Source organism: Myotis myotis, unplaced genomic scaffold (assembly GCF_014108235.1).
Source record: "Myotis myotis isolate mMyoMyo1 unplaced genomic scaffold, mMyoMyo1.p scaffold_m19_p_5, whole genome shotgun sequence".
Classification (NCBI taxonomy): Eukaryota; Metazoa; Chordata; class Mammalia; order Chiroptera; family Vespertilionidae; genus Myotis; species Myotis myotis.
In genome coordinates, this window is record NW_023416357.1 from 9,515,731 (window position 1) to 9,543,300 (window position 27,570).

The window sequence follows — 27,570 nt, forward strand, 5'->3', positions numbered from 1 at the left end:
TCTTCCAACAAGACAATGTGCCATGCCACGGTGCTCGTATTGTGCCGGAGTAGTTTCAAGAACATGAGGGAGACTTTACCTTGCTTAGGTGGCCCCCACAATCACCAGATCGCAATCCAATTGAGCATTTGTGGGATGAAGTTAAAAAAGCCATCAGGCAGCTGGTTCCACAACCATCAAATCTCACAGAACTGGACAGTGCTATTCATCAGGCATGGTGTCAGATTCCTCACATCACTTTTCAACATCTCGTGGAGTCAATGTCAAGAATAATCGCCACAGTATTGAAGGCAAAAGGTGGCCCAACGAAGTACTGATGGGGTGGTCATAATAATCTGGCCACTAAGTGTACATGCTTCTAAGTCCTTTGACTCATCTCTCCTCCTCCCCAACCCTGAGATTCATCAGTCTGTTCCATGCTTCTCTGGATCTATTGGATCTATTTTGTTTGTCAGTTTATTATGTTCATTAGATCCCACATATATGTGAAATTATGTGATACTTGTCCTTCTCTGACTGGCTTATTTCAGCAATTCCTCTTCTTCATTACATTCACATTTAATCAAGGAAGACAGAGAAAATGAAATAACTATAAACAAAAAAGACGAAGTAGAGGAAGGAGAGGTTGTTCCTTGCCTGAGGGGAGTTAGGGAGCCAGAATGACCTTTTAAAAAAGCAAATCTGATCATGTCTCTCCTCTACTTATATCCCTCTAATGGCTCCCATCACATTCAGAATAAAAAACAAAATGCGAGCCTTTCAAACCAACTAGAGCCTTTCAGCCAGCCTCAAATCCTGCTCAGCCACACTGGACAGGAAGTGGGATATAAATTGTTTTATTAAATTGCTTACCGGTTGCATGTCTTGTGTTTACAATATTAAAGGAGTCCCACCTGTAACATGACATAAACGGTGGAGCCAAGAGCAGTGGTAAAGAATTAATATTCCCAACGGTAGGTGGTTGGGGAAAGAAGGAAGGACTGAGGCATGCTTCTCATCTCATCCATAGCATTTGTACTTGGGTTTTAAAGTGGCGGCTTTGCACAGTAGCCCAGAACTCAAAATGCTGAAAAAGTCTTTTCTCATTATGTGTTTTTACAAAGTTTTATGATTTTATAAGTGAAAGAATACTTTTAAATGTAATAAAAATAACAATAACAGACACAGTTATTGAGCGCTTTGCTATGTATACAAGACAAGCATTAATCATAATTTCTTTACACATATCATGTAAGTTAATTCCCCCCAAACCCATGAAGCAGTACTATTACTATATTTATCTTCTGGTTGAGAAAGTAAGCTTAAAGAGATCAATATCTTGCAAAGAAAGTAATTTGCTATCTTGAGTGAGCTTTTAACATTACAGCATATGTCACCTAATATCAATATAATACACTTTTGTTAAGCCATAGCAAAGCTTTCTGGACTCCTTATTATTCCAAGCAGCAACTGCACCAGGGGGACAGTTTGGAGACCCAGAAATAAAAAACGATTGCAAATGATAGTATGTCCCCAGCCTGGGCCCAGAGGTGAGCACAGCTCTGAATATATGGGCAGATTATTTCCATAGATAAAAAGTCCACCTTTAAATGTCTTTTTACAAATTTAATTAAGTAGCAATATATATTTTGGCAATTTCTAGAAAGGCATCCAAAATAAGTACTGTTGTTTTAAATAATCAGTAACATGATGAACATGCAATAATCTCCAACGCTACCAAGTCACAACATGTCCTCAGCAGCTCCTTTGGTTGAGACCATCACGGCTCACAGTCATACATGTATTTTACAGGGGAAAGGACACACCTCAGGTTTTACCCAGGGTTCAGACCCTAAGGGTCACCTCTTCTCATACTTACAAGACCTAAGACTGTCCTGGGGGGTGTAGAAAATAGGATTATTAAGCGTGACGTAGCTGAGACTCATGAATTGGCACGTTAGTCAGTATTAGGTGATTCAATATCATGATCCTGGCAAACATTTTGAAAAATTATATTCTAAGACAGACTTAAAGTACTTCTCTGCTAAGAAAAAACAAAGAAACTAAGCAAATCTTAGTTGACTGAAGACATAGAAAAACAGGGATAAGAAACCTTCAGCTTCAATAGAGTGGGATTGCCGGACTTAGCAAATGGAAATGCAGGATGTCCAGTGAAATTTGAATTTCAGATAGACAGTGAATCCTCTTTTATAATAAGTATGGCCTGAGGCATATTTGGGAGATGCTTATAGTTAAAAATGATTCACTCTTAACTGACATGTAAATTTAACTGGACATCTGGTCCTTTATCTGCCAAACTTATCAGAGAAGCCATGCAGGTTCAGCTCAGTGGGTTTGAAGATTGCACTAATGTTTGAACTCAGGCCCGACTGGACATTGGGAAGGGGAATGATAGTGTCTTTTTATTAAAAAAAAAAAAAAAAAAACACACACACACACAAAAAAAATTAAATCTAAAACCACTGTGCTAAGCATCTTGAGTGTGTTATTTTACCCACATAACAACTCTATGGGCAAGTATTGTTATGCCCATTTTAGAAATAAAATGATGTCATTGAGGCTCAGACACATAACGATCAGAAGTCCCCCAGCCAGGAGGCCCGGAGCTGGAAGGAAATCTAGGCATCTGAGCCTGAAGCCCGTGCTCTTAGCCACTCTGTGCTGGGGTCCAACCCCAGCAGGTCCAGGGATCCCCAAAGGTGTGGACGGAGTCGGCGAAAAGGGAAAGACTCGGAGGCAGCATTCAGGTGACCATCATAGCCGGGTTCTCTTGTTAGGGTTTCCAGCCAAGTTCTGGTCTGGATCTCCAGCCAAGTTCTGTTCAGGATCTCCAGCCAGATTCTGTGTCCATGTTCCCTCACTAGGTTCTCCAGTCAGGTTCTCTAGCCAGGTTCAGTCACCAGGTTCTAGTCAGGTTCTCTTGCCATGTTCTAGCCAGGTTCTGTAGCCAGGTTCTGTCTCTAGGTTCTTCAGCCAGGTTCTCTCGCTAGGTCCTGTCTCTAGGTTCTGTGTCCAGTTTCTGTCCAGGATCTTTTGCCATGTTCCGTCTCTAGGTTCTGTCTCTTGTCTTGTTACATCTGTATTTATACCAGTTGATTCCAATCCTATTAATCTCTATTCCAAAGGTTAGGGCGTTTCTTATCTCCATTCCAGGGAGTAAAGATTATGTAGCTTAAGCATGATTGTTCGTAGTTAAAGTGATTAATTACCCTCCTGGCACTTAGTTAAGGGGTTTTATTCCCTCCCTAACTTCAGGGGAAAATCCCTACCTGGTGAAACAACCTTTCTCAGAGAGGTGACCTTGGTTAAAACACATAGTGCCAAGAAGGTGAGCAAACATATTAAGAACAGTATGCCATATATGCCAGGTCCCTTGAAACAGCAAGTATGGACTGGCTCCCGGCAACTCTGCCCCGGGGAGGGGACAGGGTGGGCAGGTGGGAATGGAAGAGGAAGTGAGATGGGGTGCAGGCATGGAAGACATTACAAAAAAGGAGCCAAGAGGTTTGGGAACCGGCTGGATTTGAGAGGGAAGAGAAGTTGGCGGGTTCACTCTGAGGTTTTGAACTGTGTGCCTGGAGAAGGATGATAACTTTGACAGCAGTAAGGAAGGCCAGAGAGGGAGCAGTTGGGCCAAGAGAGAGGAAGGGCAGGGGCGGCTCAGTTTGTGCTATGCCTGGCTTGGACCTCCTGATCCCAGGAGGAGTGGCCAGGGAGACCACAGTGCCAGCAATGCAGTAACCCACGGGCACAGATGCGGAGGAAAAGGCAAGTGTTGCAACAGACACAGGAGAAGTTGGAAGGAAGGGAGAAACATCAGGTTTAAATTGTCCCTGTTCTGAACTTTTAAAGCTTTTTCTCACAGGAAGGCGCTTCAGTCGTGTCTACAGCTGGTTGGTGAGAGGGTGGGGTGTAAACTGTTTGCTCACCCATGTCCAGTTCAAGTTTAATCTTTTGAGGCTAAATATTTCGCACCCCCCCCTTCTTTTTCCCCTCAAGGCAAACAACCTGAATTATTATCCAAGAAAAGTAAACCTCTATTACTTAAGCATTTCCATCTATGTCTGCCTTATTCACTAGGAACTGAAGGAACTTAGCATTTTTCTTTGTCTTATTAGTGATTTGTTGTGTGATATTAGTTGCTTCATATCAGGTCTGTTTCTAGTTTTGCGAGTTGTAAAAGAAAACTTTGGCCATAAAGGGATTTTTTTGAATGATGAACATAGACCAATGGAGGTCTTTAATATAAAATTTTGTGGAATACATATATCCACACACATACATTTTAAATTACTTCAAATTCATATGTGGAGGAGAAGATAGTACTAGTTGGTTTCTCACAACATAAATTCTGTGATTTACTCCCCAATGAATCATGAACTTAAAACTGCTCTGAACATATTGACACCCACACTCAGAGAGTCTCCTCTCCACGCCCCCCCCCCAACAAGCACTCCCATTCTCTCCTGCCAACTGCTACCCATCCACAGAAGGAAGACGTTCTGCGTCATCTAACCTCATTTGTTCTCGTTCTTACTTTTTGCTTTTGTTGGGACAATGCAATCATGTAAAAGAATCGCCTTTAAGGGGAAGGCTTGCTGATTACCACTCTCTGATAAACCCTGAGCAGGTCATGGTTGTTCCAGCTTTAGAGCCAAGTGTCCATCTAACATGAGAGGAACAGGAACCCATGAGGACCAGCTGCATTCAAGCAGTGGGTCTTAAATGTGGTCGCTGGACCAGCAGCACCTGCATCACTTGGAAAATGAGGTAGAAATGCAAATTCTTGAGACTTACCCTTCTCCCACTACATCAGCAACTGAGAGGAAAGGAGGGATTGAGCCCAGGAACCTTCACTGAATTTTGACAACCACTGAATTTGCTCAGTATAGTATGAAGGACTGTTCTTGACAGAACAAAATTAATATTCCATGAATTTCATCAGAAGGGCCTGGGCTTCATCAGAAGGGTGTTTGTTGTTTTGACGTTTTAGAACAACTGGTGCTTTGCCTCTGTAGTAAGTTAAGTAACTTTGGGCAAGCTTCTTGACCTCGCTAGGCCTTATTTCCCTCATCTATAAAATTAGAACATCAAACTGTCTGATCTCTGTGGTCTGTTTTTCATTCTAATAATTTGCATTCTAATTTTTCATGCGTCAGTCTCTCCTATGGCATTTATTTTCCAGAGGGCAGACCAGAGTCAGCGTCAAAAGGCGATGGTAACATGTGCGCATGGCAATGAAACCCACATCCTTGGTCTCTTTAGGTAACAGTCTCTCCGGCATATTTTGTACAAAATAAATAAATAAATCACATCCCCATACCAGAAGTGAGTAAACTTTTTCTGTGTAAGGCCAAATAATAAATATTTTAGGCTTCAGCAGCCATTGGTCTTGTCACAACTACTCAGTTCTGCCAGCTGTGCAAAAACAGCCCTAAACAATGTATAAAGGAGCCTTAAAATCCTATAAGACTTTCCTTATAAAATCAGTGGTGGGCTGGGTTTGGCCCCTGGGCCTGAATTTGCCAACCCCTGCTTTATAATGCCTCTATAAAATTAAAATAAAGGATTTGATCATTTCCTAGTTGATTGCTTAGTCATGAATCAGATACTAATTGCCAATCCCCTAACAATCCATTAACTGATTTCAATCCTCAGAAGCAACCAAAAAATAATGCCCCTCTTTTGCTTTGCTGGTGGTTGACCTGTAAATAATCAGCCAAAGTATAGTGTCAGCCGGACCCAGGTTTATGCCTCTTTCTCCACCTTAAACCCCATGGAAGCAAATGTTCTACATTAATAGACTTTTAAACAGTTTGGATTTACTATTTCTACTCTATCACAGGGCATACAGAAAGAGAATTTAATTTACCTCTATGGTTGGGGATCTTAAAGTGATCATTTAACTACTGTTCTAACGTATAATTCTCATTCAAAGCCTGCCTCTGCAGAGTAGGTACCGATATTCTGTCATATGAAAAGTTATTGATAAGACATTTAGTTTAAAACCTTGACTGAGATATAGTAAAGATGCCATTGCATTGTTGTTGCAGCAAATCATGACACACAAGGATATTCAATACATGCTATTAGTATCTATTCCTGATGAGTGGGTCAGAGAGCCTGGGCAGAGCAGAAGATGCGAGCTGGTGGGCTTCAGTTCTTAGTTGCACGCATGCATCTCAGAGACACAAGCAATTGGGCTCATTTCATAAATGGAAAAAGACAAGGAAAAACACTAGATAGCTGTCCAAGTACAATAAGCAAACATGTTGGGTAATTTTGAAATTTCCCACCCTTCACTCTGGTCCCAAGTGAAAGCATATGCCAGAGCAACAGCCTGAGCCTGCTCTGAACTTTGAGTTAGATTCATGTTAACTTTCCTTACACTGTCATCCTTTCAGTATTATCCATGTCATCCTTCTGTGCCCATTTATAACTAGTCCTCCATTGCGTTTTTCCAGAATGAAATGCTTAATGGAGAGCCGAGACTTGGACTGTTGATGTTTCTACCATCTTGACATACATCTTGTCACTGTGTGCTGAGCGGGACATGGACACCACAGGATAGTGGTCTGTAGTTCTGTTTTAGAGTGACTTCTCATAAGCCCTATTTGCAAACAGTACTGATGACATGAAGCGTGAAGATGGGATTAAAATGATGAGGGCTTAGGTATATGCATCCTCATGTGCAGAAGGGCACCTGCTGTCTGCCTTCCCTGCTTCTTCCAAGTAGAACATAATATGGTCTATGATTCCATATCTCCAAGGACATTTCATTAGATAAATATATCAGATTCTTCAGTCTTGAGAATCACATTCCCGGGCCAGATGATTTCCAGTAGTGATTGTTTTGATTATAAGACATGCTCCGGCAGACATCACCATATCCTGTTCAGACGCACTGATGAAGTTGATGCCAGCAGTATTCTTCTGCAACACCCTGCCACGTGGCGTTCTCTCAGCCCAAGTACAGGACAGGCTGGGAGTGTCAGGAAATTAAATCTCCCAGAACAGCTCTCAATCAGGGATGGTTGAAGATGAAGGGTAAATAGTCTCTAGCTTCTTCATCTGTCAGGCAGGGTGAATCTCTAGTTCCCCAGAGATTGAGCCCCAGTGCTCGCCGCAACATCTCCTCGATAATGCACCTCCTTCCCTTCTCTGTCTCATTCTCTGCTCCCCTACTGATGCCCTCTGATATCACTTCCTAAATAAGCTACTTGCCCTCAGATCTTTGTCTCGGCATCTGCTCCTAAGGAAACCCAAATCACGACCTTTGGAAATCTTTACATATTGCTACAAGCATTCAGTACATTTGACTTTCTTCTCTTCTTGATACGTTATTAGGTAAACTGAGAGGGTGGGGATTAGAGACCCAAAATAGATTCGCTACAGGGCTCAAATCTCCATCCTTGGAGATGTGTCAAGCTGAGATAGATGCTTAGCAGCCTGAAATGGGAATGGTAAAACTTATCTGAATCTCTGAGAAAAGACTCAGATTTCTAATTTATACAGTCTGGAAGGATTTGACAAATCAAAACATTAGGACCAGTCTGTTACTGAGAATTGGTTTGGATCTCCTAACCTCCACGTATTGAGTTCTGTTTTCTGAAGATGAAGAGATAATGCTCTCAATGTTAAAATTACTGAAATCCACTCATGGTTATAAAAATAGGGGCTGAATACTTATTCTGAAACATATTGGGTTTATGATATATATATCAGGGCCTCATTTGGACCTTGTAATAACATGTAAATTTAGTGAGATGATAAACTCCATTTGACAAGAGGAAACTGAAGCCAGAGAGGTAAGTGCCTAAGATCACAGCCAGTAGAGGCAGGCTTCCAAACCAGAATCCTTTCAACCAAAGGCCCACACCCTCCCCATCAGGCTGTCCTGTCTCTGCAGAGCCCCTTCCTCAGCTGTTCCTACACCTGGCAATGGGATGGGAAGAGGCCTACAGATTACAGAGCCTTGACATAGGGAGACCAACCTACACCCAGACTAAAAAACAGGTTTTAGGGCCAGCTCGTGTGTGATAGACAAGCTATTCCATTCCTTTAAGTCTTACTTCTTCTATGTAAAATGAAGATGTTGGGTTAAATACTTGCAGGGTTTCTTGTAGTTATGAAATTGTACTGCATTTTCTTATAACAAGTTGGAAAGAAACCTTTCTTTTCAAATTGCTACCATTTTATTAATACACCATAATTGTCAGTAACTACAGATTCAGAAACCCAATGGAGATGTAGTGCTGAGTTGAGGAGTTAGAGAGTACATGGTTGGATGGAAAATGCTAGGATGATCATAGATGAATAAGAGAACTTTAGGTATAAAAGGCAATTTAGGTATAAGCAGGCATTTTGATGGAAAAGAAAATTATCCCAAGTGTTTCTAATCAGAGATAATTGTCACTTTAAGTCTCTCTATGGAGCTCTTCTACACTCATCACGCTATACTGCCTGCTTCAATTTTATCTTATTGGAAAGGACATGGTTGCAGATCTAGCCAAGGGACTGAAATATTGAAACAGAATTCAACAATCGCAACACCAACCATGGTGGCTTCTAACTCTTTTAATATGTGTCAATGATAAACACACACACACACACACACACACACACACACACACACACACACAAAAACAAAACAAAAAAAAACCCAAAAAACAGAAAACAGCAAAACAAAAAGCTACCAAGGGCTAGCACCATCCCATCTTTAACCCTTCAGAAGGACAATGCTGCCCCTAGGAAAGTAGTGAATCTGCTGTTGAACTCATATAACCTATACATGGAAACTTCTGTTCTCTCAGATGTTTGAGGTTGGAATCTGAAAGCTCAAAGGATTCATTAACATTATACACAGAGGTATGAGGCATAGCTTAGTGTGGAGAATCACGCAGATAAACTCTTTTCACTAAAAAGAATCAGCAAAACTCATACTTCCATTCTCACACAACATTACAGACTTGTGCTTCATTACACAAGCACACCACCTTGGCCCTCTCTGGATGTGGGAGAATCATAAAGGGGTAGAATATCAGTGTTTCTTGGACCTCGGAGTCATTGTGCTCTGAGGGCACACCAGGATGGAAAGTCTTGGTAAACATTACAGTCCTTTAGGAACAGGTCCAAGGAAGACAGGTAATAGTCCACAGACAAAATATTAGCTAATGCATTTGGAAAAAAAATGCACACCATGAATATTCTGATGGGAAAGAACGCCTGGTGAGTAATATTTCCAAAAAAGCCCCTGAGAGTGCACACAGCATGCATCTGCAGTCTGATACTAAGTAAGAAAGAGCAAAACAATTGTAGATGTGGGAGGCCTGGAAAAAGTGTTGGCTTCGTATGCTCTGACCTGAGACTCCAGGTGGTAAATATACGCAGGAGAGGTCACACCTGGATTTTTTTATTTACTTTGGCCTACTCCAGGTCCATTTAGATGTACATTATTTGGCAAGCATCTGAGAGTGAGCAATGACAAAGGTGGGGGAGGAGGTGGGTGGACAAGTTAGAAGATAGAGGAGTCAGAATATTACCTGGAGCTCCCCCCAAGCGCTGTATTAACACACTGTCAGAGGCTGATTTATGGTGAAAACATTTAAAGTGACTCACACTCTAGTACAGCAGATCTAGCCAAAGGAATATTGAAATATTGAAACAGAAATCTCACCACCAACCATTTTCAACCCGTGTGCCCGGGCAGGTAAACCAGTGCACCACAAGAATTTTTAAAGCAGCAATACCTGACTACTTAGTCGGGGGCACTGACCTCTTTCCCTCTGATTTTCAAATAAAAAGTGACTACAGCCAACACAACAATAGCCGTCTGGTGTGAATGAATCAAAATTACACCTATTTTTTGGCCAGATCAGCCAAAAACAGAATATATGTTTTTTTGGCATGCGCAGAGACCATGGATATTAGTTACCTATGCCAGTGCACAGTATGTGGGATCTAGGTGGAACTAACCATATCTCAGCTGACAGCAGAGCCTTCATCCAGGTGCAGGCAGGAAAAGGAGCTACACCACAGCTAAGGCCCCCGGGGACAGGGGCCACCTCAGTACCTGCAATGACAGGCACTTGGCAGAGGTGCAGGCCTCAGTAATAAGGAGGGGTACGGGCACGTATCTGTATGTGGAGGTAAGGAGGCTAAGCCAATGTTCTCACCTGGTGCAGAGCAGCATTTGTGCTCTTCTGCTCCCTCTAACCTTGGACCACAATGAGTGTTATACAGTTGTGGGATGAGAAGTTGGTGACTTAATTTGGGGTAGATGACCCAAAATTGTGACCATCAGTGCCACGTATCAGAACACTAAAATCAGCATCCCGTCTGATTTCATTAATGAGCAAACAAGGAATGAATTACAAGATTTATTCGCTTTTCACACTATGTATGTTTCTAATCGGTTTGAAGCTGATGTATCTGAATTGTTTGTAAGTTGTTAATAGTACACAGACCAAGGCTTCTGATAAGCAGCCACTGTAGATCATCTGAGCCCTGAAAAAGGTGAAAGGGGTGAAGGAACACAAACTGCAAGTTATAAGAAAGTAGAGCAAAAACAATGGAATCGGTAATATTGTATTCAGTGCATATCAAGCATGTCAAACTCGCGGCCCACGGGCCACATGTGGCCCACAACGAATATTTTTTGGGCCCAATTCATATAAGAAACGTTTTAATAAAACTTTCAGAAATTAATTTTTATAATATCCTGTTACACATAATTATTAATAACGAACTACAATGTTCGCTAATGACTGATCACTATAATCGTGTTGCAGTCATTTCCCTTCTGCGCCTTATGCGCAGGCGCACCATTTCTCTCCACTAATACTAGCAGCGAATATTTTATCAGCTGATTGCCACATCATTAGTCTTGTACTGACTTGTTTGTTGTGCACAACAGGAAATATTTCGCTTTTGGAGAACAAGGAAAATAGGTTTATTTGCGTTACAAGTATTAATTTGTGCAGTTATTCAGTGTCTGGTAAGTTAATGTTCAAGAAAAATATTAATTTTTATTAAAATGTTCTATTATTTAATGCTAACTATTACTCATTTATTTCAGCCCTTTGTATTCAGCGTGTCTTTATCAAAATAAACCTACATTTCTACGAAAATTGAAGCTTTTGTTTTTTTGTGGCCCACATAAACTTAAGCCTTGTTTATTTGGCCTGTGTGAGCCTTTGAGTTTGACATGCTTGCTATATATAGTGCTAGATGGGTATTAGACTTATCTGGATGATCACTTCATAAGTTATGTAAGTGCCTAGTCACCGTGTTGTGCACCTGAAACTAATATGATATTGTACATCCACTGTAATTGAAAGAAAAATCTGAGCCTTTTGAGGCTGCAACGTGACCTGATATAAGTTCAGCGTTTTTTTAAAACCTAGTGATTCTGTTTCACTGACTTCTGAGGGAAAAGAGCCAACTGAGGATGAGCACTTAGCTTTGCAGAGAGCTGCTGCAGCCACCTGTGTTAAAAATTCCGTTCCATTAGTCATTTAGTGAGATTATGCCTTTTCTCTGAGCGACTCGGGAACTGGAAATGAGCTCCAGAAATGAAATTCAAATTGAGTTGAAAATGCAACAGGAGACCAGAGGAATGAAGATCGGAGGAGAGGAGGAGAGTCAGCAGTGGAAGAGCTGCCGGTTGCCCTCAGAGGGCACACGCCAGGGCCCAAGGACTCTGCAGCCCTGGCAGGCTGCTTCTCTGACACGGGCCTCTGGGTCCCAGCACGAGGTCTTCAGGGAGCCTTGTCCATAGGATGCTCAGCATCCTAATCATCAGGGAAATGCAAATCAAAATCACAATACTTAGAAAATATGTTCTCCTTCTTAGAAAATGATGGCCGCCCCTATACCAATACATATACCAAGGGCTACTACAAAGGAAGGAAGGAAGGAAGGAAGGAAGGAAGGAAGGAAGGAAGGAAGGAAGGAAGGAAGGAAGGAAGGAAGGAAGGGAGGGAGGGAGGGAGGGAGGGAGGGAGGGAAGGAGGGAGGGAGGGAAGGAGGGAGGGAAGGGAGGAAGGGAGATTCCTTTTTGGAGCTCACAGCCGAAATGGTTGGTGGTCCCCAGCCCAGCCTCTCCTCTGGAGAAGTACAGTCCCAATTTTTAGTTAGGCCAATGGCTCTATTGCATAATGACTCTAGTGTTTAGCTACTTTTCCACCTAGACGTAGAAATGCAGTGAAATAATTTGAAAAGAAATCAGCAATATGAGGAATGAAATAACCCTTAGGAAATTAGAAATAAAAGGAAATTTTATTAATATTATAAGTAATATCTGCAAAAAGGAATCCTATAATAAACATTTTGCTTAATGGTAAAAGCTATGAATATTTTTCTTTGAGACCAGGAATGAGAAAAGAATGCATGATGTCATCAGTTCTATTCAATGTTTCACTGGAAGGCCTAGCAAGCACTAAAAGGCAAAGCAACAACAAAAAATTTAAAACGTTATACGGAATGGAAGAAAGAAACCAATCTCACAGGTGGTATTTTACGTGTATAGAAAATCCAAGGAATTCTCAGGTGAACTACTTAAGTTAATAATGGAATTGAACAAATTCCCAGCATAAAAAAAAAAAACCAGTATACAAAACTGTATTTTCATACAACAGAATCAAATGGAAAATGAAGCATTTAAAAAGATATCATTTGTAAATACATCAACAAATATAAAGTGCTTAGAATAAATCTAACAGAAGATATGAAAGACTTCTACAGGGGAAATGATAAAACCTTATTAAAAATAGAATTAATTTTTATCAAACTAGAATTATATAGAGAAATATACCTTGTTCATAGATGGATTCAATGTTACAAAGGTATAAATTATCCTCAAGTTGATTTATAAATTCAACACAATCTCAATCCAAATTCCAACTACCTGTATGAATGCATGCATGTGTGTGAGTTCATAAGTTTTTTCCCAAAAAATGCATAAAAATGCAAAAGTCCAAAACTTTGTATTCAAATAATCAAAATTATTATTCAAAATAAAAGCAAAGATGGAAGAATTTACATTACCTGACAGAAAGTTACATTATAAAGTTATAATAATCAAAACTTATTTATTGATTAGATACAGACCAAAGAATTAATGAAGCAGCATAGATGTCCAGAAACAATCCAATCTCACACACGTGTCATTTATAACAGATCAGGTACTTCAGAGCAGTGGGGAAAAGCCAGAATTTCTTAAAATAGACTTTTAAAAGTGGTCTCATGCTATGGAAAAATTAAACAGAAAGTACAGAACAGAAAGTTCCCATACACCTCTCACCTAAACCCAACTTCCCTTATCCAACTTTCCGTTATTTACATCTTATAATTGTATTATCCATCGCATTTCATAAGCCAATGTTGTTACATTATTTTTAACTAAAGTCTATAGTTTTCATAGGGCTCACTATGTTGTACATTTTTGGGGTTTTGACAAATGTATAATGACACATGTCCATCATTTCTGTATTATACAAAATAGGTCCATTGCCCTAAAAAATCCCCTATACATGCTCTACGTATACATCCTTCCCTCTCTCCTATCTCCAACCTCTGGCAACTAATGATCTTTTTAATGAAAAACATACTATCAAATAAATGGTCTCAGGACAATTAGCTATCAATAGGTTTAAAAACATTTTAAATCAATCCTTATTTCACATCAAATACAAAATCAAAAAATAGATTAAAAGCCAAAACTATAAAGCTTTTAGAAAAGAATATAAGAGAATACCTTCACGGTGTTATGGTGTAGACAGAGTTCATAAACAAGATACCAAAACGCCAACCATAAAGGAAAACATGATAGACTACATGTTTTGACTACATTAAAATGAAGACTTCTGTACATCAAATGACATTATAAAAACAATAAAAAGATGTCATAAAGTGGACAAAGATGTTTTCAGCAATGTAACCATCAACGAACTACTAATACTAGTGCATGAGGAAGATATAAAAGACTATACATCTATAAATAACTACAATCTATAAAGAATTATAAATCCAACCCTAAAAGACAGAAAACCTATTTATTTTATTTTTCACTTACAATTTACATCCAATATTATTTTATATGCAAATCATTATTTTTAAATGGGAAAAATATTGGAGCAGGTATTTCATGAAGGAAGATATGTAACTGGCCAACCAATATTTTAGAAGGTGTCTAACATTATTAGAAGTTGAAAGTGAAAATTAAAACCACACTGAGATCGCACTTCACATTTACCAGAGTTGCTGAAGTGTATAAGTCAGACAAGGGCAAGTATTGGCAAAGATGTAACGGATCTGAATAGGCATTTTCCAAAGAAGACACAAGTGACCAACAGGTATAAGAAAAGATGCTCAACATTCTAATCATCAGGGGGATGCAAGTCAAAATCATAATGAGCTATGACTACACACCTGTTAGGATGGCCATTATTAAAAAGTCAAATGATAGCAAGTTTTGACAAGGATGTGGAGAAAAGGGAATCCTTATATACTGTTGGTGGGAATGCAAATTTGTATAGCAATTAGAAACTGTGGGAAGGTTCCTAAAAAGTTAAAAATAGAACTACCATATGAACCAGAAATCCTACTTCCGGGTATATATGCAAGGGAAGTGAAATCATTATTTAAACAAATAACCACATATGACAGCATTGTTTACATTAACCAAGATATGGTAACAGCCTAATTGTACATCAACAATTTAATAAAATGTGATATATAATGCTAATATATGGTATATGGTATATATAACTATATGATATTATATATGGTATATAACTACATATATATACACACACCATATGATATATATAATGATATGTGTATGTATATGAGGAAATGAGAACTCAGTGCAATGTGAAATTCTGGATTAAAACATGGACCAGGAAGAGGACTATACTGGGACAACAGATGAATTATGAATAAGGCCTGTAGATTAGTTAAAATATTGTGTCAATGCTATTTTCCCATTTGGGTATTTGTACTATAGTTAGGTGAAAATGTCAACATTTGAGGAAACCTGGCATAGAACATACAGAATTTTTTGTACTATTTTCAACTTTTTATAAGCTTGAAATTATTTCAAAATGAAAAGTTAAATTTAAAAAATTAAAGATACGTTTTAATGAAAGAACAAACAATACTCACCTCTAATATGAAGTAGATGTGAGCAATATAAATTTGTTGAAATCATATAGAAAATTAAATATAAAAAGAAATTGGAATAATACATAAAAGCTTCCCAAGTGCTTTTAAGATGAGGCCAAGTTTGATCAGCCAGAACCACTGGTCTCCTGCTCCTATCCTAGCCTCACAAAATGAATAGGGAAGCATTGTTTTTTTCCTCTCTGGGATCATTTGGTAGAAATGGAGTATCTCTTCCCTGAATATTTGGTCTTGCCTACAAGATGATTTGGGACTACAGATCCCACCTTCAAAAGTAAAGCTGCAGGGACCATCCTTATGGACCCGTGTGAGGTTTTCCATGGGATGGATGTGCAGTCGCCTAGCTGCTGGATCCCAGGTGCTCATTCACGTCCTGTTACTGCGGCCTGCTTGTCTGATCCTGGAGTGGCTGTTCCAGCTACATCCACCTGCTGTGTATCTAGCAGCCCATGTCCTTACCAATACTTCATGGTAACAAGCTTTTACATTTCACTGCTCTAATACAGTGATAGCTCTATTATTTTGACTTGCATTTCTTGGATGATTACTAACTTGGAGCCTCTCCTCAAACACCTGTTAGTTTGAGGAGTTCCTCTTCTGTACATTGCTTTGTCCATTTTGGGGGGGGGGGGGGGCATGTGGTAGCTAGCTGTCTTTCTTAGGTTGTTGATACAAAGATTGTATAATGCATATTCTAGATATTAATTCCATATCAGTCTTGGTATTGCAAATATATTTTCTCATTCAGACTCCATCTGTGCCTTTGACTATGTTCCACCATTTTTAACAGAAAAACTTTAACTTGAATTTAATTAAAATCATCAATCTTTTACTTTATGGTTTGTGCTTTTGATGTATTAAGAAGGTCTTTTTGAATCAAGATTATAAGGATATTCTCCTAAGTCCTCTACTTATGCTCCCCTCCCATCCTGACCCCATCCCCATCCTGGATGACTTTGAAATCAACCTGAGACAGATCATGAAATCCATAAATATGGTAATACTAGAGGCCCGGTGCACAAAAATTTGTGCACTCAGGAGAGTCCCTCAGCCCAGCCTGTGCCCTCTCGCAATCTGGGACCCCTTGGGGAATGACCACCTGCTGGTTAGGCCCGGTCCCCGAGGGATTGGGCCTAAGCTGACAGTCAGACATCCCTTTGGCAGCCCAGGAGCCCTCAGGGGATGTCCACTTTCCAGCGGGGAGCAGGCCTAGCTGCAGTCAGACATCCTTAGCGCTGCTGAGGCGGCGGGAGAGGCTCCCACCACCACCAATGTACTGGCAGCCGTCAGCCTGGCTTGTGGCTGAGCAGAGCTCCCACTGTGGGAGCACACTCACCACTAGGGGGCAGCTCCTGCATTGAGCATCTGCCTCCTGGTGGTCAGTGTGTGTCATAGTGACCAGTGATTCCTAGTCGCTCTGCTGTTAGGGTCAATTTGCATATTGCCCTTTTATTATATAGGATAGAGGCCTGGTGTATGGGCGGGCTGGTTTGCCCTGAAAGATGACCCGGATCAGGGTGGGGGGTCCCGCTTGGGTGCCTGGCCAGCCTGGGTGAGGGGATGAGGGCCGTTTGCAGGCTGCCCACAGCCCGTTCAGGGTGGGGATCCCCGCTGGGGTGCCTGGCCAGCCTGGATGAGGGGCTGATGGCTGTTTGAAGGCTGGCTAAGTCCCCCAGCAGGGCCCCTCACCCCATGAGGGTGTGGCCATCCTGGGTGAGGGGCTGATGGCTGTTTGCAGGCTGGCCACAGCCCCTTTAGGGTATGGGTCCCCGCTGGGGTGCCTAGCCAGCCTGGGTGAAGGGCTGATGGCTGTTTACAGGCTGGCCACACCCCCTTCAGGGTGGGGGGTCCTGTTGGGGTGCCTGGCAGTCTGGGTGAGGGGCTGATGGCTGTTTGAAGGCTGGCCAAGTCCCCCAGCGGGGACCCTCACCCCATGAGGGTATGGCCATCCTGGGTGAGGGGCTGGGGGCTGTTTGCAGGCTGGCCACAGCCCCCAGCCACCCAAGCTCCCAGTGGAGGCTGGCTGGAAGCAGGTATCTGGGATTTATTTAGCTTCTATAATTGAAACTTTGTTGCCTTTTGCAGAGGCCACAGCCGGCCCAGGCAGGCGGGAAGCTTGGCTTTCTCCATCACCCAGGCAACCAAGCCTCCTCCTTGCTCCAGCTCCGTGGCTGCCGGCTGCCATCTTGGTTGGGTTAATTTGCATATAGTTGCTCTGATTGGCTGGTGGGCGTGGCTTGGGCATAGCAAAGGTATGGTCAGTTAGCATCTTTGCCTTTTATTAGTGTAGATACATCTCCATAAAGGACTCTGGAAATGAATCTTCAGTATCATTAGCAAGCCCCAAAAGTAAGGCCAATCCATTAATATTATGAAACAAAGCAGCTTATTTTTGAGTTGGGGAAGTTCGGAAGCATAGATGTACAGAAGTCACACGGCCAGCCCGAACGTTGTAATGGTCCTGAGAAAAGTGCCCTCGAGCTGTGGAGTTTGGTATAAGGGGGGTGGCTTCCGGAATGAAAGAGCAGCTCACCCAGGGGAAAGGAGCAATGTTTCAGACACAGTACAACTGTTTGTTTTTGGCTTTTCTCAGAAAAGTGGTTCTGAAATAGTACACAGGCTGCCCCTCCTCTCCACGGAACACTTGTGGTGTGCTTTCCCTTTTCCCTGGTGAGCCGGGAATCGCGGGAGGGTTGGGGGGGGGGCGGTGTCAGGGAAAGAAAGCAGTTATCAGAAGTAGCAATCGAATAGCAAAGGTTGGGAAATGTTTGCTTTAAGTTCCACATATGGTTTAGAGAATCTCTGGGTATAGGGACTTTTTAATTTAATAGAGTTGATATTAAATATTACATTAGTTCAGGTGTACAACATAGTCATTCAACATGTGTATACCCAATAAAGTGATTGCCACACGAAGTCTAGTAACCACCTGTCACCATACAAGGTTATTCCAATATTATTGACTATATCCCCTAGGCTGTGCATTGCACCCCTGTGACTTATTAATTTATAACAGGAAATGTGTACCTCTTATTCCCCTTCACCTTTGCCCTTCCCCATCTTCTTCGCCTCTGACAAGCATCAATTTGTTCTCTATGTCTGCGAGACTGTTTTTGCTTTGTTTGCTCATTTGTTTTGTTTTCTAGGTTCCACATATAAGTGAAATACAGTGGGGCCTTGACTTACGAGTTTAATTCGTTCCGAGACCGAGCTCATTAAGGAGCTCGTTAACTCAAATTACTCTGTCAACTCAATGCAAAAAATTGGCCGAGAGACAGCTGGTATCTCAAAAAACTCATTAGTCGGGACACTCATAAGTCAAGGCCCCACTATAATAGTGTTTATCCTTGGTCTGACTTATTTCACTTAGTATAATGCCCTCCAGGTCCATCTATGTTGTCACAAAAGGCAAGATTTAATTATTTTTTATAGCTGAGTTATATATATATATATATATATATATATATATATATATATATATGTATGTGTATATATATGTATGTATATATATATGTATAGATATATATACACACACATATATATATGGACAACATTAATCCGTTGATGTACAATTAGGCTGATATATAAAATATCACTTCTACTTTATCCACTCATCTACTGATGGACACTTAGGAGTAGTTTTATTTGTTCTCAAATAGTTGGAGACAAAAGGAGCCACTGTCAGGCACAACAGTGGACTAGAAAAAGTCTACCTTGCCATACAGACTGTTCTTTTTATTCCTGCGCATACCTGGAACTTCTTGAGCATCCCTTCCTCTTCCCTCCATCTTGCCCTTAACAACATTCCCTAGACTCCATGCTCTGAAGTGAAAGTAAAACACTCATCAGTCAGAAAAAAAAATCCTATTAAATCCACGCACCATGTGTACATGTGTGTGCGTGTTCTTGTGCATCTGTAGTTTAGGACATTCTCATGGCACCAACCACCTGCTTTCTACTTGTCCGTCCACAGCAGTGCACGGCTGGCCGCAGGAGCACTGCTGCCAGATCGTTCTGTACCTCTGCTCTAGCTTCCCTCTCAGCCCCTTTTCTCCCAAGATGGCATCCCCACCTCTTTTTCCATTTAACAGACTAGTTCTTCCCCGATTTGTCTTTCTCATCCCTTGATTAAGCACAGAGATCCAACGGCGTTAATAATACTGGGAGTGTCTGTTATGCTAATACAGTCATTCTTTTCCATTTATGGATGGCATGAATTTTTAAGGGCTTACTTGGGAAATTGCACATGGTGCCAAAATTACACTAAGCCTTACACTCACCCCAATGAGCAGGAAATGCTCCTGGCTGGCCAATACCTTAAGGGAGGGGGCAGAGATTTCAGATCAACTGCTTTGGAAAGAGACCTCTGACCTAGAAAGTGAATGAAGACGTCTCCCAGCAAAGCTCCGTCCACCCAGGACCCTCTCAGCCATGTGGAGTCTAGAAGGCACTTTGGGCTGCCTCTGCGGACTGTCCAGTTCAGACATGCCAACCATCCAGAGAAAGCCCTTTTCATGCGAATCCCCACCTGCTTTCTGCCTTGCTTCACCTTTTCCAGAGAAGAGATATATGGAAACACTATCAGGAGACCCCTTATCCTGTTCATTCACAAAAGCCTGTTTGAGGAGAAAGACTGGTATGTCACTTGCAGCATGGGCTTCTGACCTCTCCGCTCTTCTTTTCCATTCCACTGTCGTTGCAATGCTATCACTTACAGTCCTTATTAGAATTTCCCCATTAATGTCTTTTTTCTGTTCCAGAATCCAACCTGGGACCCATATTATAGGCAGTCATCTTGGTCTTCTCCGACCTTCAAACACCTTTGGGTACTTTCTTTCCTCCTACCCCCGCAAGATGGCCATTTACACGGTAGGTCAAGCTGTTTCCTCCATTATCTGTACCTGGCTGGGGCCCATGGCTGCTTCCTTCATTGTCTGCGCCTGGCTGGGCTACTTCCTGAAGCTGCCATGAGTCTCCCATGCCTCCAGTTGCGTGGCTGGAGAGCTCCGCAGTCAAGAAAATCTGGCGACTTAAACCAAAGCTTCAAACTACAAGCTCAAGATTCTTTTCAAGTCTAATGCTCCGTCTTTAAAATTTTCAGGGATTTTATATTTTACTCAATTAATTATGCATACTTATTTTCATTCAAAAGAATGGTTCCCCAAATGTTATCACAAAACTAACATGCAGGAAGGTGCACCATGTTTATTCCGGGGCTTGAAGTATTCATTGTCATGCCGCTGCATCCTGAAGCCTGAGAGGCACAGACAGTGCTGTTCGGCTGCTCAGAAGCAGGACACTGGCTTCCACAAGCCACCCTGACTCCGTGCCGGTGCTGCCACTACCTACGACACCATTCTTACAGGCAAATGCCTTCCAAGTCACAAAGAACTGACTTACAAACTTTGGGTTCACAGTCCTCTTCTACATTGGGAACTGTTTGTACTACCACAATGTCCTGGCCACAAGGCTTGTATAAGTCATCCCAACAAATAGTTCTTTTAATTTCTATAAAAGCCCACCACATCTTCAAGTTGCATGACTTTTCTCCCTAGATACCAAATAGCCTTGAAGCAGAACCTCCAAGTACAGATGTCCAATTGGGAAAATAGTCTCACAACAGCAAAAAGAAGCTAAATGAAAAGGCAAGATTGAACAGAATCCACTTATAAGCAAGGGCCTTTGATTCTGTACTTTGTCATTCAGCTTCAGAATTCGATTTTCCTGCCCAATTTTCTGCTGTTCAAATGATGCCGTCACTTGGATATAAATGGTAGACTGAAGCTCAGAAAGCAGCTAAGTGAGTGAAAGCTCTCAGGAAGCCAACCTGTGCTTTGAGTCTTTTGTCCCTGGGCACTTGGTGTCCTCAGTGATCAAAGACAAGGGCAGGCGCAAAGCAGAGCTGTGCCCTCGAGGCCACAAAGTGCACACCCTGGAAATGCTATTCTTCTTAGAGATGGTTTTCAATGACTGGAGTGGGAGAGGGGGTATTGTGTAAATAACACCAGAGGATACTCCTTTGAACTTGAACTTACCAGCACCATTGTAGAGTTGGGCCATTGTTGTTATTGGCTCTGGCTATGGGAGACCTCGCTGGGAGTAAAACTCTTCTTCCCCTCAGGTGATGTTTGTCTAGTCCTATGACTTCCCCTCTCTCCACACTTGGAGCAGAGAGACTGCTCGGTCCAGGTGGAGGTAATTGCAGATGGAAGATACACCTCAGGGCCATGTCATTAAAAGGTGACATGAGTGGATAATAATGCTCGAAATCTGAGGCCACTTCTTTCAAGATAGAATACTTCTCCCTCCTCACTTAGGGGTTGGGATCAGTGGATGCTGTGAGGGATTCTTGAGACATATTCTATTTAACCAGTCCCGCCTGACTTGTGCCAAAATAGGTGGAGATTAAACTTTATGCCACTCACCTAGAATTCCTAGCCTCTGAAAGTTTATCTTTTATATTAGGGATCTGCCAGCTATAGCTTCCAGCCAAACATGGCCCCAGGCATGGTGTTTGTCCTCGTTGTTCTTCAGCCTACCGGTTAAGAATATTTTCTAGACTTCTCCGTGGTTGGGGCAAACCAGAAGCAGAAGAATATTTTGTGGCACATGAGCATTATTTGAAACTCACATCCAGCGTACACGGAAACAGGCTCATTGGACCCCGGCCATGCCTGTTCGTCTAGGTATTGCTGTTGGCTGCTCTTGTGCTCCCACTGCAGTCAAACAGCTGTAACAGAAACATGGTCGGCCTGAAAAGCTTAAAATATTTACTATTTGGCACCTTATGGAAAAAGTTTGTCATCCCCCGTTCCATATCCACAGAAATTCACTGTTGTCCAGTGATGTGCAGCAATGAATTGGGGGGGGGGGGGGTGGCCAAGGGCAGGTGTCACCGGGAGTGGGGGTGGCACGAAGGAGCAGCTTCAGGGAGCTTCGGAAGGCACAACTGCCAGGGCCACAGCTTGTCTGCAGCCAAAGCTTTCTTATTACTTTTTATTTTTTATTTTTTTGGCTTTGCTCTGAAGAATTTTATGCTTTTTTTCCCCTCACCCTAGCATATTTTTCCATTGATTTTTAGGGAGAGTGGAAGAGAGAGGGAAAGATAGAGAGAAACATCGATGTGAGAGAAACACATCAATCAGTTGCCTCCTGCACAAGCTCCGACCAGGGCCTGGGGCCAGGGAGAAGCCCGCAACCAAGGTACGAGTCCTTGGCCAGAATCAAACCCGGCACTCTTTGACCTGCAGGCCCATGCTCTATCCACTGAGCCAAATTATGCATATTTTTAGAAGAAACTAAGATCCAGTAAAAGTTGGACAAATTAGGACTCGGAAAACAAGAATTACTGTAGCTCTGCCATGGCCTGCACTTGTCTCCATCCCGGACTCCTGCTCTCAGCCTCGCCATCTGTGGTGCTTCCACGCGAAGTCAGAGTGAGAGGAAGAGGGTCAGAAAGAAACAGAGAACATTTTAAATGAAAGCAGAGTTCTGCGTAATGGAGTAGAAGACGAAGGAGAAATGGAAGCAGGGATGGTAGAGAAAAAGGAGATGGGAATAGTGAGAAGAGCTCCACAACAACAAGTTCTGAGCTGTAGACGGTGCCATCCGCTGTTCCTACTACAAACTAGGCTTTCTTAATGGATTGATTGATATTGATCGATTAATTGGAATAATGTTCAAGAAAATAAGGATGTAGAAAGAGGGTGGAAGTGAGGCATGTCATAAAAAATTAAATTTGTTAACTGTAATATGTTAACAAGTTGTTTTAAGCCCTTTTTGCCATTGGACTCTTAGTTCAAATAAAAGCTTGTACATGAGCCTAATATGTAGACAACATCAAGATAGACAAACTGGCTGAAGGGGTTTAACCCTCCAACCACACACTCCCCTTCACCAGGTGTTTCCACAGGGTATAATTGAAGACCTCTCTCTTTCTCTCCTTCCCTCCATCCCTCCCCCTTTTTCAAAAGAAAAATCACCACTTCTCATTCAAAGAGGGGTCATTAGGACTTGAAGGGAGTCACTTTGCCAGAAAGAGGGAGGACATATACATGTTTGCAGTCTCGTCTTGCATAACTGCCATAAAATGGTTTCTAGTTTGGAAATCACATGGGCGAATTCACAGCTTACACATTTGGGCTATGTTGTCATTCTCCCATGAAACTCGGAAACACCAAGTAAAGGGCTAGTTTATGATGCATGTGAAGCGCACGTAGGTTTGTTTCATGTGGCGTCGGGCAGCATTTCAGGGCCTCAGACACCAAGAAGAGAAGGACCATTAATTCCTAATTTTAAAATAACAACATTAGCAGCACAGGGCCTACCTCCTCTCGGAGTGAATAGGACTCTTTGTAACCTCAGTCCTGGTGGATTGGGATGTAAAAAGGCACTTGCCATTGGTGTGAAACAAGTCATACCAATAACTAAGGATCAATTTATTGGCAGAGTTGCCAAGACAACTCGTCTTCCTTTCTACAGTTTTCCACCGTTGTTCACCCTTAGCCACATGGGTCAACTTGTTAAAAGACCAGTAGACATGGAGTTTTCTGGCCCCTCCTCACCACTGACTTGCTCAGCCCACACAAACCAACCACATTATAAAACACACAGATGTGCTCACCATGCCTGCCTCTCTGAGCATCACATTTGCAGCCACCTTTCCTAATGGAGCTCCGAATTCCGTGACCTCCAGGCGTACCAGGACTACTTCAAAATACCCCGACCTGGGCTAATGAGTGTGGAGTTGGACTTTGCTCATGATGTTGATTAAGAAACGCATCACCAATGTCTGTGCTCAAAGAGGACCTTCAATCAACCTGAAACACTGCCTCGGAAATGTACAGTGGGGGACAGGCAAATGAAACCTTCCACACACGCAGCCTCACTTCTCTCCCATGGCCAAAGTAAGCAATATATTTCTCATCATCTCTCTACCCCAAAATCAACAGGAAGAACAATGTTAAATACAAAGTACAAATTGCCTTCTATTTACATAAAGAAGTCTTCCCTAAGGGGCCTATTAACATTTATTGTGAGTCCTTCAAAAAAAGAACCTTCTGGATAGGCAGATATTGAAATCAACAGATGTTCAGGTTAACGTGGGAAACTGTAGACTCATGCTGAAGACAGGACCTGTGTAATTCATCTCCAGCATAAGCTAAAATCGTGTAGTCCACATAAAGCTCCACTAAATAAGTCAGCCAGGATGATCATTAATGACTTGTAGGGCTTTTGACCTCTGAATAACAGATCTTTGCAAAGGGCAGGAATTAGGGGCAAATGTTATCGTCCTTGCACAGGTTTCTTACATATTTTTAAAATCTTATTTAGCTTGTAATTCTTTATATCATCGTGGGGATTCAGTATGTTTCTTCACTATTGAGCAACAGAATGCCTTCAGTTAATAGCTGGACCAAAGCAACTAAACTAACATTACCAGGGAATTCCCAAGGTGGAAAGATTAAACCATTTTAACTTAACATACCATGTGATTTTAGGTTTCTTTATTTTCTAAATTGTTTAAGCTGAAAGCTGGTTTATTGTTCCTCCCTGCCCTGAATATTTTTAGGGTATTTCACACAGTGATGAAATATCTGTTGCAGTTTTCTCTATGTGCCTCTGCTCGCCACTTACAATAGAGCCATCTCTAGAATCATATCCACCAATTGACTCTTTATAAGTTTAATTTTTAATTTAAACATTTTTTCAATTAACATTTAATATTCATATTCAATATTATGTTAGTTGTAGGTGTACAGCATAGTGGTTAGACATTTATATAACCTTTGAAGTGATCCTCCCAATAAGTCTAGTACCCACCTGACACCATGCATAGTTATTATGATATTATTAACTATATTTCCTATGCTGTTCTTTATATCCCCATGACTATTTTGTAACTGCCAAATTGTACTTCTTAATCCCTTCACCTTTTTCACCCAGACCTTAACTCCCCTCCCATCTGGCAACCATCAGTTTGTTCTCTCAATCTATGAGTTTATTTCTGTTTTGTTTATTTTGTGTTTTTGATTCCTCATATAAGAGAAATCATATGGAGTTTTTCTTTCTCTGTTTGACTTATTTCACTTAGTGTAATACTCTCTGGGTCCATCCATGTTGTCACATATGGTAATATTTCATTCTTTTTTATGGCTAATATGCCAGTTGGCCCTTACTGCCAATGATTGCATTAATCAGGGCTTACTACTTTAAATTTAAAAAACTGTGTCTTCTCTTTGATATATCAGAAATTATTCTCAAGGGAAGGCAAAATATTGGGCTATATTGAACAACTTAATACTTCTTGGGTGACATATATACAATTACTACAAAAACCTAATAATTTGGGTAAATACTCCTACTTACCATTAGTTTCACAATAAATACTTTCCTAAATAATAATGAAGACATTGAAACAAATAGGTTTTTGGTCCTGGTCAGAACTGACGATGACTCAAACTATTTTTGAAGCTCTTCTGCATCCTCTAGAAAACAAAACTTATTCCAAGGAATATTTGTGAGGATTGAGTTTAATACAATTTGATTTATTATCAAATTTATTTACCTAATTCAAGTAAAATACTATGTGTAATGCTTGGCACATAATAACTGATCATCATTATTAGCTGTAGCTCTGTTGATTTGCTTCATGGATTAGTCATTGCTCTTGCACAAAAAGGGCCCCTGATCCTTCCTCTGGACAAATGACAACTTTATTGTACTCCAACTGAGCATAGTTTGGTACTATCACTAATAATAGTAGAGATTGAGTGTGAAAAATAAAAAGTTACTTTATCCAAAAAACTTACTTCTAAAGGGGAAGATGAAACAACTATGTTATTATCTAAAAGACAAAACTGATTATGGGTAAAACTCAATATCCAACAGATTTCCATCTCAAAAGAAATTTAAAATTGAATTTTTGTGTGGAAAACAAAATTAGATATCTATGTCACACAGTGCACACAAATAAATAACAAATGGAAAAAATGTCTCTATGGCATTGAGGTAAAATAAATATTTCAAGAAGGAAAAGACTAATATATTCAACTGGAGGCCCGGTGCACGAAATTCGTGCCCAGGTACGGTCCCTAGGCCTGGCCTGCAATGAGGGCCATTTTCCCCAGCTGCTGGCAGCTGGCCTCGCCCCCCTCCACCACCCACTCCTGGTTCCCTGTTCGCCATCAACCGATCAGAGCCTGACAGCCAGGGGGAGGGACCGAGAGGTTGTCCATTCCCAGCTGCTCGCCAGCCCCGCCCCTGCCACGGGTTGCCCTCTGTGTGTGGGCACCGCTTGTGTCCCACACCACCCACCCCCAGTTCCTTGTTTGCCATTGGGTGATGGGAGCCTGCCGGCCAGGGGAAGGGACCAAGAGGTGGTCAGTGCACCTCATAGTGACTGGTCAAGCGGTTGTTCTGGTCGTTCTGCCATTAGGGTCAATTTGCATATTATACTTTTATTATATAGGATTCCTTTATATTCAAGAACACATAAGAACATTTTGTTTGAAATAAAAGTTCCGTAAATAAATTTTAAAAACACACCATTGGCTAAGAAAAGATAATTGCAACATAAAAAAATTGGCCAATGGTCAGTATTCAAATATATAAATATATCTATAAATGAATATGGAAAATTCAAATGACATAAAAGGAAAAAGAGCAAAGGCTATGTATATGCAGTTTACAGAAGCAGAAATCTGAATGGCCACTAAGCATCAGGAAAGATGCTCCGCTTCCCTGGTAATGAGAGAAATGCAGATGAAAACAACAGCGGCAAATCCTAGCACATCATCAGTTTGGCAAATATGTGGAAGTCTAGCAAAATCAACAGTTGGAAAAGAGTTAAGAAAATGGGACTGGCCAGGCATTGTTGGAGGGAATAAAAGTTGGCACAACCTTGAGTGTGCTTTGCCATATTCAGTAAATGTGGACAGCATAGTGGTTCTATTTATATAACTTAGGAGGTGATCCCCCCAATAAGTCTAGTACCCACCTGTACATGTTCTATAACTGAGCTATTCTAATGCATGCTGTGCTGCATACCCTCGAGAAAATCTGCCACATGCATAATAAGATTTAATGTACATAAGGAGCCATGTACAATAATGTTTATAGCAGCCCCGTGTAGATGAGTGAAAAACGCAGTGTGCTAGAGCTAGCCAATAGAATATTGTGCAGCATTTAAAATTCATGAACTAGAACTACGTGAATATGTACCAACCTTGAAAAGTAAAGTTTGAATTAAAAAGCATATTGCAAATGCTACATAAAGTATGTCATTATTTATGTAAAATGTAAAAACATAAAGCTGTGTTACATAAATGAGTTATGAGTACATACACACTGTAAATGTATAAAACCTTGGGCAGAAAGGATACTTAT